Raw genomic sequence first — 9,579 nt, forward strand, 5'->3', positions numbered from 1 at the left:
GCAGGAACTTGTGATAGTACAGCACCAAGACCATTACTGGAAGCATCAGTTGAGACCAGGAGGGCCTCGCTGATGTTTGGGTGGGCCAAAGGTACCTGGTCCAACATGGCTTGTTTTAACAGCTGGAAAGCCTGCCTGCATTCATCTGTCCAGCCAGCAGCAGTTAGCTTCCTGTGAGCCTGTTGACGCTTTCTCCCCTTTCCCAGGGACCTTTGTTGCCAGATATAAGGTTGAACAGAGGTTTGGCTATTGACAAACAGCTTTCAATGAACTGCTGGTAGAACATCACCATCCCCAAGAACGACCTAATCTTTTGTTGTGAAGGAACTTTTGTGCCATCCTCCATTAGGTCTTACTCTGTCAAGGAAGTAACATAGTCCCTTCAGGATCTCGCAGCAAAAAACCTTGAATTTGTGGCCAAAAACCCTTGAAATTGCAGCCAATTTTGTCAAAAAATGTGATGAAAATTGTAGCATTTTTAGGTGATTTTTTTGTGGTAAATTATGGCAAATGACAAAAATTGCATCTAATGACAGAAGGAGAAAAAAAATGTTTTTGTTTTTTTTTAAATCACTACCTCCAAAAAAATAAGTCATGTAATCCCTTGCTATAATAATCACACTGAATATTACAAAAATAGCTGCAAATGTTTTTTATAGTTCTCTTCTTTAGTTTTATTTAATTAGTTTCAAAACATGGACTTCAATGATGTTGTAAAAAATCCTGAGTGAATATTGTAGCTCTCAAACCAGACAATGTAACTGTAAAACAACATGTAAGATACATCTTCTGTAAACATAACATTTCAATACTTTCAACACATATTGTATGCATTTAACCCTCCTCCGCCTAGTGTGTTGTCGACGACACATTTATGCAAGCACATTTTGCATTAACCATAATTCCACGACGGTTTGTCCTATCGGAAAAATTAAAACGGGTTTCTGAAAGCTGAGAAGTTGCATTTCACAGCCAACATGGGGTTATTACGGTAACTTCTTGGGTGCTGTTGCAGGAAGACCGTGAATCCGCCCCTTTGTTCTCAGCTCCACCCACACAGACGCGGTGTATACGCGGAACAACAACAGAGTGGAGAAACGGAGCAGAGCAGCAATTTTGTCAAGAGAGAAAGAAAGAAATGCCTGGAAGACGGTCCTCCCAGGTGATAAAACCACCACTGAGGTTCAGGGATGGATTGAGAAAGATGGAGCAGCTGAAGGAGCGATTTCTGGCGAAGAAAGCTAACGTTAGACCTGTTGAATTTCCGTGTTGAATGAAGCTCTCTGTAGCCGGAGAGAGCTTCATTCATCCAGAATGAGGCCTGGTAGTATCTAGTTTTTACTTTGTATAAGTTATTGTGTGTGTAAATCGACGTTTGTATTGTGTGGTCACCTTTAGAGCAGTGTTGTAAGTCAGTAAGTTTGTACAATGTATGTGTATTTTTTACTTCATGCGTAAATGTGCGCATGACAAAATATGGCACATTCATTTTATGTTTGGTGACTTTTTTAGTGTAGTGTTGGCTACCAAGTGTTGATTGTATGTATATGTATATCTTTGAACAATGTACCATGCCTTGTTTTTACTATAAAGTGTGTGAACAAGCTGAATATTTTTCTCCACTACTTTCAGTTTGTCTTGTGGTGAGGAGCAGCCATCCTCAAGTGAGAGACCTGGGAGAGGGAGAGGCAGAAGACACACTTAGGGCCATAGAGCCATTGTCCCCAAACGTGCCCCTGGGGTCCAGCCCCCCCTCAATATGGGAAACCCACCCCCAGGTGAAATTTTTGCACACTGTTTGGATGCTGCCATTCTCAAACTCCTGTGTCAAAACACCAACAAGAATGCAGCAGCAAACCTGGAAAAAGTTCCTCTGGACTGAAACAAAGAACACCTATATATAGTTTTCATTTTGGTCTGTTTTTGCACATTGAGAGACAAAGACTCAAAAAATTTCATTGTAAATATGTTTTATACTGTTCTAAAAAGAACACCTATATAAAGTTTTCATTTTATTCTGTTTTTGCACATTGAGAGACAAAGACTCAAAAAATTTCATTGTGAATGTTTTATACTGTTCTAAAAAGAACACCTATCTATAGTTTTCATTTTGTTCTGTTTTTGCACATTGAGAGACAAATACTCAAAAAACTTTATTGTAAATATGTTTTATACTGTTATAATATCAAAATTATTATGCAAAATCTGTTGTTCATGTACAATTGCAGTGTTTTTTTTAAATCTCTAAAACCAAATTCTGTTTTTTGGTTTTTCTTCATTTAAAACTGTTGTTACACTGTTGTTACATGCAGTAAATTGTAAATAACTGTCAGATATTGAAAGTTCAAAGTGTTCTGGAAAAAAAAGGCAAAATCACTTCCTCACAGAACATTTTCAGGCCCTTTTATAGTTAAAATAAGAAAAAAAGGCATTTTGAGGCTGAGGTGTTGTGCAAATTCTTATGTCAATACAGAGCGTTTCTCCATACTGCAGTGCCATCAGCGCATTTGATGATGCGTCTGAAGTTTCAAATGACGTCGCATGCGTGACGACTTCCAGTTGGCCAGAAAATGCGGAAAAACGCGGAGAAATCGCAGGACTTTTGAAAAATGGCAAGCCCCCGCAAATATTGCGGACTTTCGTTGAATTTGCGTTAATTATTGCGATCGCACTGACAATGTGTCCCAGAAACCTCACTGATCTCTACAGGAAATGCCATTTCTTTGGGGCAAGTTTGAGGTTCTGAGCCTTGAGCCGCTGGAAGACCATCTCTAGCCATTCCAGTGCCAAAGCCTCTGTGGGAGCGAACACCAGAACATCATCCAGATAGCACAGCAGGCTGAGGAAGTTTTGATCACCAAAAATACTTAGCATCATCCTCACGAATGTTGCTGGACTATTACAAAGTCCCTGAGGCATCCGATTGTATTCGTACAATCCGAATGGACGTGTGAAAGCTGTGTGCTTCCGATCCTCTTCATGTACCTCCACGTTTTAGTACCGTGATGGAAAATTCTGGTATTTAAACACCTTTAATCTATAATGTGTTGTATAAGGTTACTTGTTTTGATGAAACTGAACTTCTAACCTAATGATGTGTCTCGCTCATTTAACCCCTACTGTGACAGCAGTGAGAGACACCAAAGTCACGAGCCAGGGAGACACCAAGATTATGAGCCAGGGAGGACAACAAGTGTCCTTGTTAGTCTGAAGAGATGCTATGTTTTAGGAATGTCAAGGTGCCACATATTTTGACTGTTGATGTGCATGTGTTATGGGAACTATAAAGATAGCAGGGCGAGAAGACTTGCTAGGCACTCTTACTGACTGACTGTTCATGCGGTTGTATGTGTGAGTGTCTCCATTCATGAATGCTAATTAAAACTCAAGAAAGACAGCCGACGTGTGAAGACTTTTTCTTTAAACTGTTAGTAGTTGGATGAGGGAAGCCAAGCATAGGCAGGGCCCCAAAGGTTTCCCAGTGCAGTGTTCGAAGCTGGATTCGGACCTCGACTCAGCTCCACCTGAACGGCCTCCACCGTATGTTGAACACCACGAACCACGAACACCACGGGAGCAACTGGCCTCTCTGAATCAGCGCTGCTTACAGAGACATTGTTCTTCGGCTAATGACAAGATTGAAAACGGAGTTCCCTGTTCGTTTGGACTGGGAAAAGTGGTGGCGGTTAAGCAGGATGCAAATGAAACTATCTCTGCTTATCTATACCGCCTGAGACAAGCAGCGATGCAGTATGGTGGACTGACCGAACTTGAGGAAAGTCAAAAGGAGGACACAAAGACAATGACCGTTGTTTCAAGTGCGGCAGAAAGAGACATTGGGCAAGAAACTGCCGTAAAGGGGAAACAACAAGAAAAAAAATGGGGCAGATGAGTCAGATTGACTATGTGATGAGAGCAGGAGGACAGACAAATCTGGTGACGACACTGGCCTGGAAAACCAACCAACACTTCAGACACGTGAGAACACTGACACTAACACAAATACAGAAACACACAACACACACATCACGACTGATACAGAGAGTGAGCTTGTTTCTGGCGCGATTCTGCACCTTGAATCTAAACAGAGAGAGAGTGAGCATAGCAATATGCTGGCTGATTTCTCAGCGGAGGCATACAAACAGATGCCTCGATACACAGTCAGTTAAAGGTGTTGAACTCTCTTTTTTGGTGGATTCCGGGGCCACAGAATCAGTCGTAAGACATTGTGATTTTCATCTGAAGGCTAACCCTAAACTGAGTGGGAGATATTAGAAAACAATTGGATTACAGGAGTAGCGATTACTGAAAAATACACTGCTCCGCTGAATTGTTTTGATTCTGAGACAGGGAAATCTTTCAAACACTCATTGTTGTATTCTGACAAATGCCCCATCAATCTGATGGGACGAGATCTCGCGTAGATTGGGGATTGTTTTGATTTGTACACCTGACGGCAGTCAGGTGAGGAGAGTGAATGAAATAAAGGAAAGTTCTACTTTTTTTCCAAAATGCTGAGGGACAGTTTGTGTGTGAGTGGAAGATAAATCTCCCTCCCTCTGTTTTGCTGCAGCTCTCAGACACACACACATACACACACACACACACACACACACACACACACACACACACACACATATGCTGACGTCACATGCCTGCACTGCTCGGCACACATGGTTCCTATGTCACACACTGACCGTGGTTATGAGGACATCTGGTGTATTTACAGCTAGATTACAGCTAGATTGGTTGTATTGGAATGACGTTAATTGTGCTGTCTCGGTGAAACTTCCCGATTGATTGCATGAGTTGATTTTGTCACAAAACTCTGATCCACACATCTCACTGGTAAATCCCAACTGTGCAGACCTGGGTCTGTGGGGGTGAGAGCTAAACGCCACTCCATGCTGGAAGTCTACAACTGATCCTCATATTGATTTTAATGAGGAAATGAGGGTGTACAGAAAGAAACTAAATTGTGCCATTGAGACTTCCCGTTCAGTCGTGTTTGCAGACAAGACTGGGTTTTGATACTGACATGTGCACGGTTAAATCTGTTGCATACATCCCAGAGCTACAGCAGGTTCCCGCTTATCTCTGGGCCAAAAGTAAACATGATGTGCCCTGTGAGGCAAATTGTGATTTGTGATATTGGGCTTTACAAATAAAATAGACTAACTGGTTGATGTTGGTCTGATAAAACAACTGCGAGCCTGTGATAATAATACCTAAATCAGACAACAGACCCTGTCGTAATCAATATCCTCTCAGACGTGAAGCAGTTGAAGGCATTAAACCTGTGTTTGCTGATCTGTTGAAAGCAGGCGTGATTGTTCCATGTGCAGACTCTCCTGTGAGAATGCCCATATTTCCTATGTGTAAAATATGACTTGATGGCGAATCTGCAGAGTGGAGGTTTGTGCAAAACCTGTAAGCTGTAAATGCTGCTGTGCAGGCCAGGGTGCCTACGGTCCCAAATCCACATACAATTCTGTCCCAAGTTCCAGCTGATAGCAAATGGTTTTCAGTTATTAAACTGTCAAATGTTTTTTTTGACTGTTCCAGTACACCAAGAGTCAATTCTAGTTTGCATTTTGATTTGAAATTCTGCTTTGAGAGATAGTTTGGAAACTCTTGTGCTGCCCAAAGGAAGTGCTTTGTTGCAGTATGTTGATGACATTTTGGTTGTGAGTGAAACCAGAGAGGGCTGTGTTAAAGACACCCTCGCCTTGCTGACTCATTTGGTTGAACAGGGCCATAAAGCCAGCCTGTCAAAGCTACAATTTGTTGTACGAGAGGTCACATTCCTGGGTCACGTGATCTCTCCTGAGGGAAAGACCCTCACATCCAAGCGCATTGAAGCCATTCAAAAGATCCCAAAAACCTGAGAAAAAATTGGAGCTGAAAAAAACGAGTCATGTCATTTTTAGGGATAACAGGCTACTGCAGGCAATAATTATGCTGAAATTGAGGCACCATTAGCAGCAATTGCTCATGGGAAAGGCCTGAAACCATCTGATTGTGTCATTTGGACTCCTGAAGCAGAGAAATCTTTTGTTGATTTGAAACTTTCTTTGCAAAAACACCTCCTACTCTTGGACTGCCTGACTGTACATGACCATTTACCCAGACTGTTGACGAAAAGGGTGGGTACATGACTTCTGTACTGTTACAAGAACACGGGGGGAAACAACGACCTGTAGCTTATTTTTCATTTAAACTTGATAGTGTTGCTGCGGTTGACACACATGAGCTATGTAGCTGTGATAAATTCTGCTTGCTCTCCCAAGCCAGATTTGAGAGACACACCGATTGCCAACACTGATTTGAATCATTGTAGATGGACCCGCTTCGAGAGACCCCAGCACTGGTAAAAATGTTTCAGGTTTTGTCATCACAACACTGCAGGAGACAGTGATCGCACATCCTTTGTCATCCTCACATTCAGCTAAAGCGGCTGAATTGGTGGCTCTGACGGAGGCACGTCAACTGGCAGAGGGCAAATCTATTAACATTTACACAGACAGCAGATATGCTTGGGGTGGGGTTCATGATTTTGGACAAATTTGGAAGAATAGGGATTTCTTAACTTCAACAGGGGAAACTATTGCTCATCATGTGCTGCCATTGTCTTTAGCCTTGCATGCTACCTCACTAACACCTGCTTCTACTCCTACAGTCATGGCTATGGCTGAGATAACAGACCTGCAGATAAGGGTCTCTCCGGCAGAGAAAGCTGTTTGGAAAAAAGCAGGATGTACTGTGGATGTTAAAGTGTGGACGGGCCCTGATGGCCTGCCCTGTCTCCCTCACTATCTTTTCCATTTCTTTGCTAAATTGACACATGGTTTGGACCACGTGTCAAAGGGGGGAATGGTTGATGAGATACGTAGATACTGGTTTACAAGAGGGTTTTCCAGTTATGCCACAGAGTTTTGCAAAAGAAGTGTGATCTGTGCTACAAACAATGTGGACAGGCTGCTCATCCACCTCCAGAGAGACTTTTTGATCACTTGCAAATGGATTTCATTGAACTAACACCAAGCAAAGGGGAAAAAAAGTCTGTTTTGGTGATTGTGTGCATGTTTTCAAAATGGGTTGAAGCTTTTCCCACAGCTAAACAGGATGCAGCAGCAGTGGCAAAGGCTTTGATGACTCTGATAATTCCCAGGTGGGAAATTCCAATTGGTGAGTTGGTAAGTATTGATCTGAGACACCATTGTGCATATCACCCAGCCTCTGGAGGGGTTTGTGAGAGAGAAAACACAACTTTTAAAAACAAACTTGTCAAAGTGTGTGAGGAGACTAAGATGTCATGGACAAAAGCTCTTCCTATTGTGTTGATGCACATGAGGGCTAGAAGGAGGAGCAGAAATGGATTCAGTCCATTTGAGATCTTATTTGGCAGACCTCTCAATACCGGGATTGGGCCTGTTAAAAGGCAGTTGCCAGACACTGGTCAACAGGTGAAAGCTGCCCTGCCCAAACCTGCAGAAAGGAAGCTGCATGATCTCAATGCAGGCGACTATGTTGTGGTGAGAGATCTGAGATGAAATAACTGGAAAGCTCGCAGGTGGAACGATTCGTTCTAAGTGCTTTTGGTGACGGAGATGGCTTACTGACTTACTGATGGGTATGGATCGCTCAGACAACACGTTTGGGTGTGTGGCAAACATGTTCAACAGGCCCTTCAGCCTGGATGGTGTGGCAGGTGCTACTTGGCTAAGTTGCTGTCTGCTGTGACTATTGTTCCTGATTTGACTCATTTTCACACAGACTATGATCACTACTACCCACCGCACAGAGCAAGACGAGCTGTGGTAAGGGTGGCCCCTGTGGAGAAGGGTTTTGGGGGTTTCCTGCCATGGTGGGGGAACAGTAAACAATACACGCAAGATTGATGCTGTAGCTGTGGACTTGGAAAATCTCACAGGTAACGTGGCTACAGGATTCGGCTCACTCACACCAGCAGTACAGGGCCTCAGAAATGTGGCTCTGCAGAACAGGATGGCTATGGATTTAGTCCTGGCTAGCCAAGGGGGGTTTGTCATATTGTAGGTACTGATTGCAGTACATACATACATACATACATACATCACTGATAACATGACACATGTGGTTGCTCATCTTAATGACCAAGAGACGTGACACTGAGTTCGGAGCAGGTGTGGACCTGTGGTCCTGGTTTTCTTTGAGTGGTTGGAAAGCGTCATTAATGTCGTAGTGATCCTGCTGATGTTATGCATTTTTATGTGTTGCATCGTTCCCTGTGTGAGATCTTTGATTACATCAAGGGTATCATCTGCTGTAGGGCGCTACGTGCAGATGGATCTGTGGACTCCTCCTTACAACTCACAGGAGTCATTCGTTTAAGTTTTATTCTGATTCACATTTATGTGTTTTAGTTTAGAAATGTTTTGATCATTAAAGTTGATTCATTAGTTGTTTGATTAGCATATCACATTTAATCACACTTAGCAATTACATTTTTACATTACACTACTTCACACTGACTACACACAATTATTTCATTATTCATCTTCATTTGCTTTATATGAATGTTTGCATGACAGTCAGAGTTCCCTTAATTGATTTCTTACTATTGTGTATTCTCATTTAAGACATTTTTCATTTATGCTTATCTTGCCTTAGCTTAAAGTGTGGTATAAGGATTTTTTGCCCTCATCATATAGAGGTTTTACCCTTATTAGTTAGTTAGTTATTAGGTAGTGTAGTTAGACGGACAAGTCTTTTACCTTCTCCTTCGCCATATAGGGAGGGGGATGTTTGGCTTGCCTGTGCTTGTGGCCTGTGACTTCTGCCTGGGTTTTTGTCTCACATGTTGGAGGCTGGTGGTACTGGCGTTTGGCTGGTACGGGTGGAACTCGTAGGACATAAGGTCGTAAGATAATTTTCCATGCTTATGGTTTAGCATGAGAGTGCTAAAAAAGGTGGAATGTGATGGAAAATTCTGGTATTTAAACACCTTTAATCTATAATGTGTTGTATAAGGTTACTTGTTTTGATGAAACTGAACTTCTAACCTAATGATGTGTGTCGCTCATTTAACCCCTACTGTGACAGCAGTGAGAGACACCAAGGTCATGAGCCAGGGAGGCTCAGACACCAAGATTATGAGCCAGGGAGGACAACAAGTGTTCTTGTTAGTCTGAAGAGATGTTGTGTTTTAGGAATGTCAAAGCGCCACATATTTTGACTGTTGATGTGCATGTGTTATGGGAACTATAAAGATAGCAGGGCGAGAAGACTTGCTAGGCACTCTTACTGACTGACTGTTCATGCGGTTGTATGTGTGAGTGTCTCCATTCATGAATGCTAATTAAAACTCAACAAAGACAGCCAACATGTGAAGACTTTTTCTTTAAACTGTTCATTAAATAGTAGTTTTGCCACCACAGTACCCAGAAGTGGGTCCATTGTGGAGAAAAAGGAGTGTCCGCCCAGAGCAGCCAGAGCATCAGCTGGATGGGGAAGCGGATGAGCATCCTTGATTGTCCGAGCATTGAGCCAGCGGAAATCATTACAGATTCTCATGTCACCTGACTTCTTCCAAACCAC

This window comes from Epinephelus fuscoguttatus, linkage group LG1, assembly GCF_011397635.1.
Source record: "Epinephelus fuscoguttatus linkage group LG1, E.fuscoguttatus.final_Chr_v1".
Lineage (NCBI taxonomy): Eukaryota > Metazoa > Chordata > Actinopteri > Perciformes > Serranidae > Epinephelus > Epinephelus fuscoguttatus.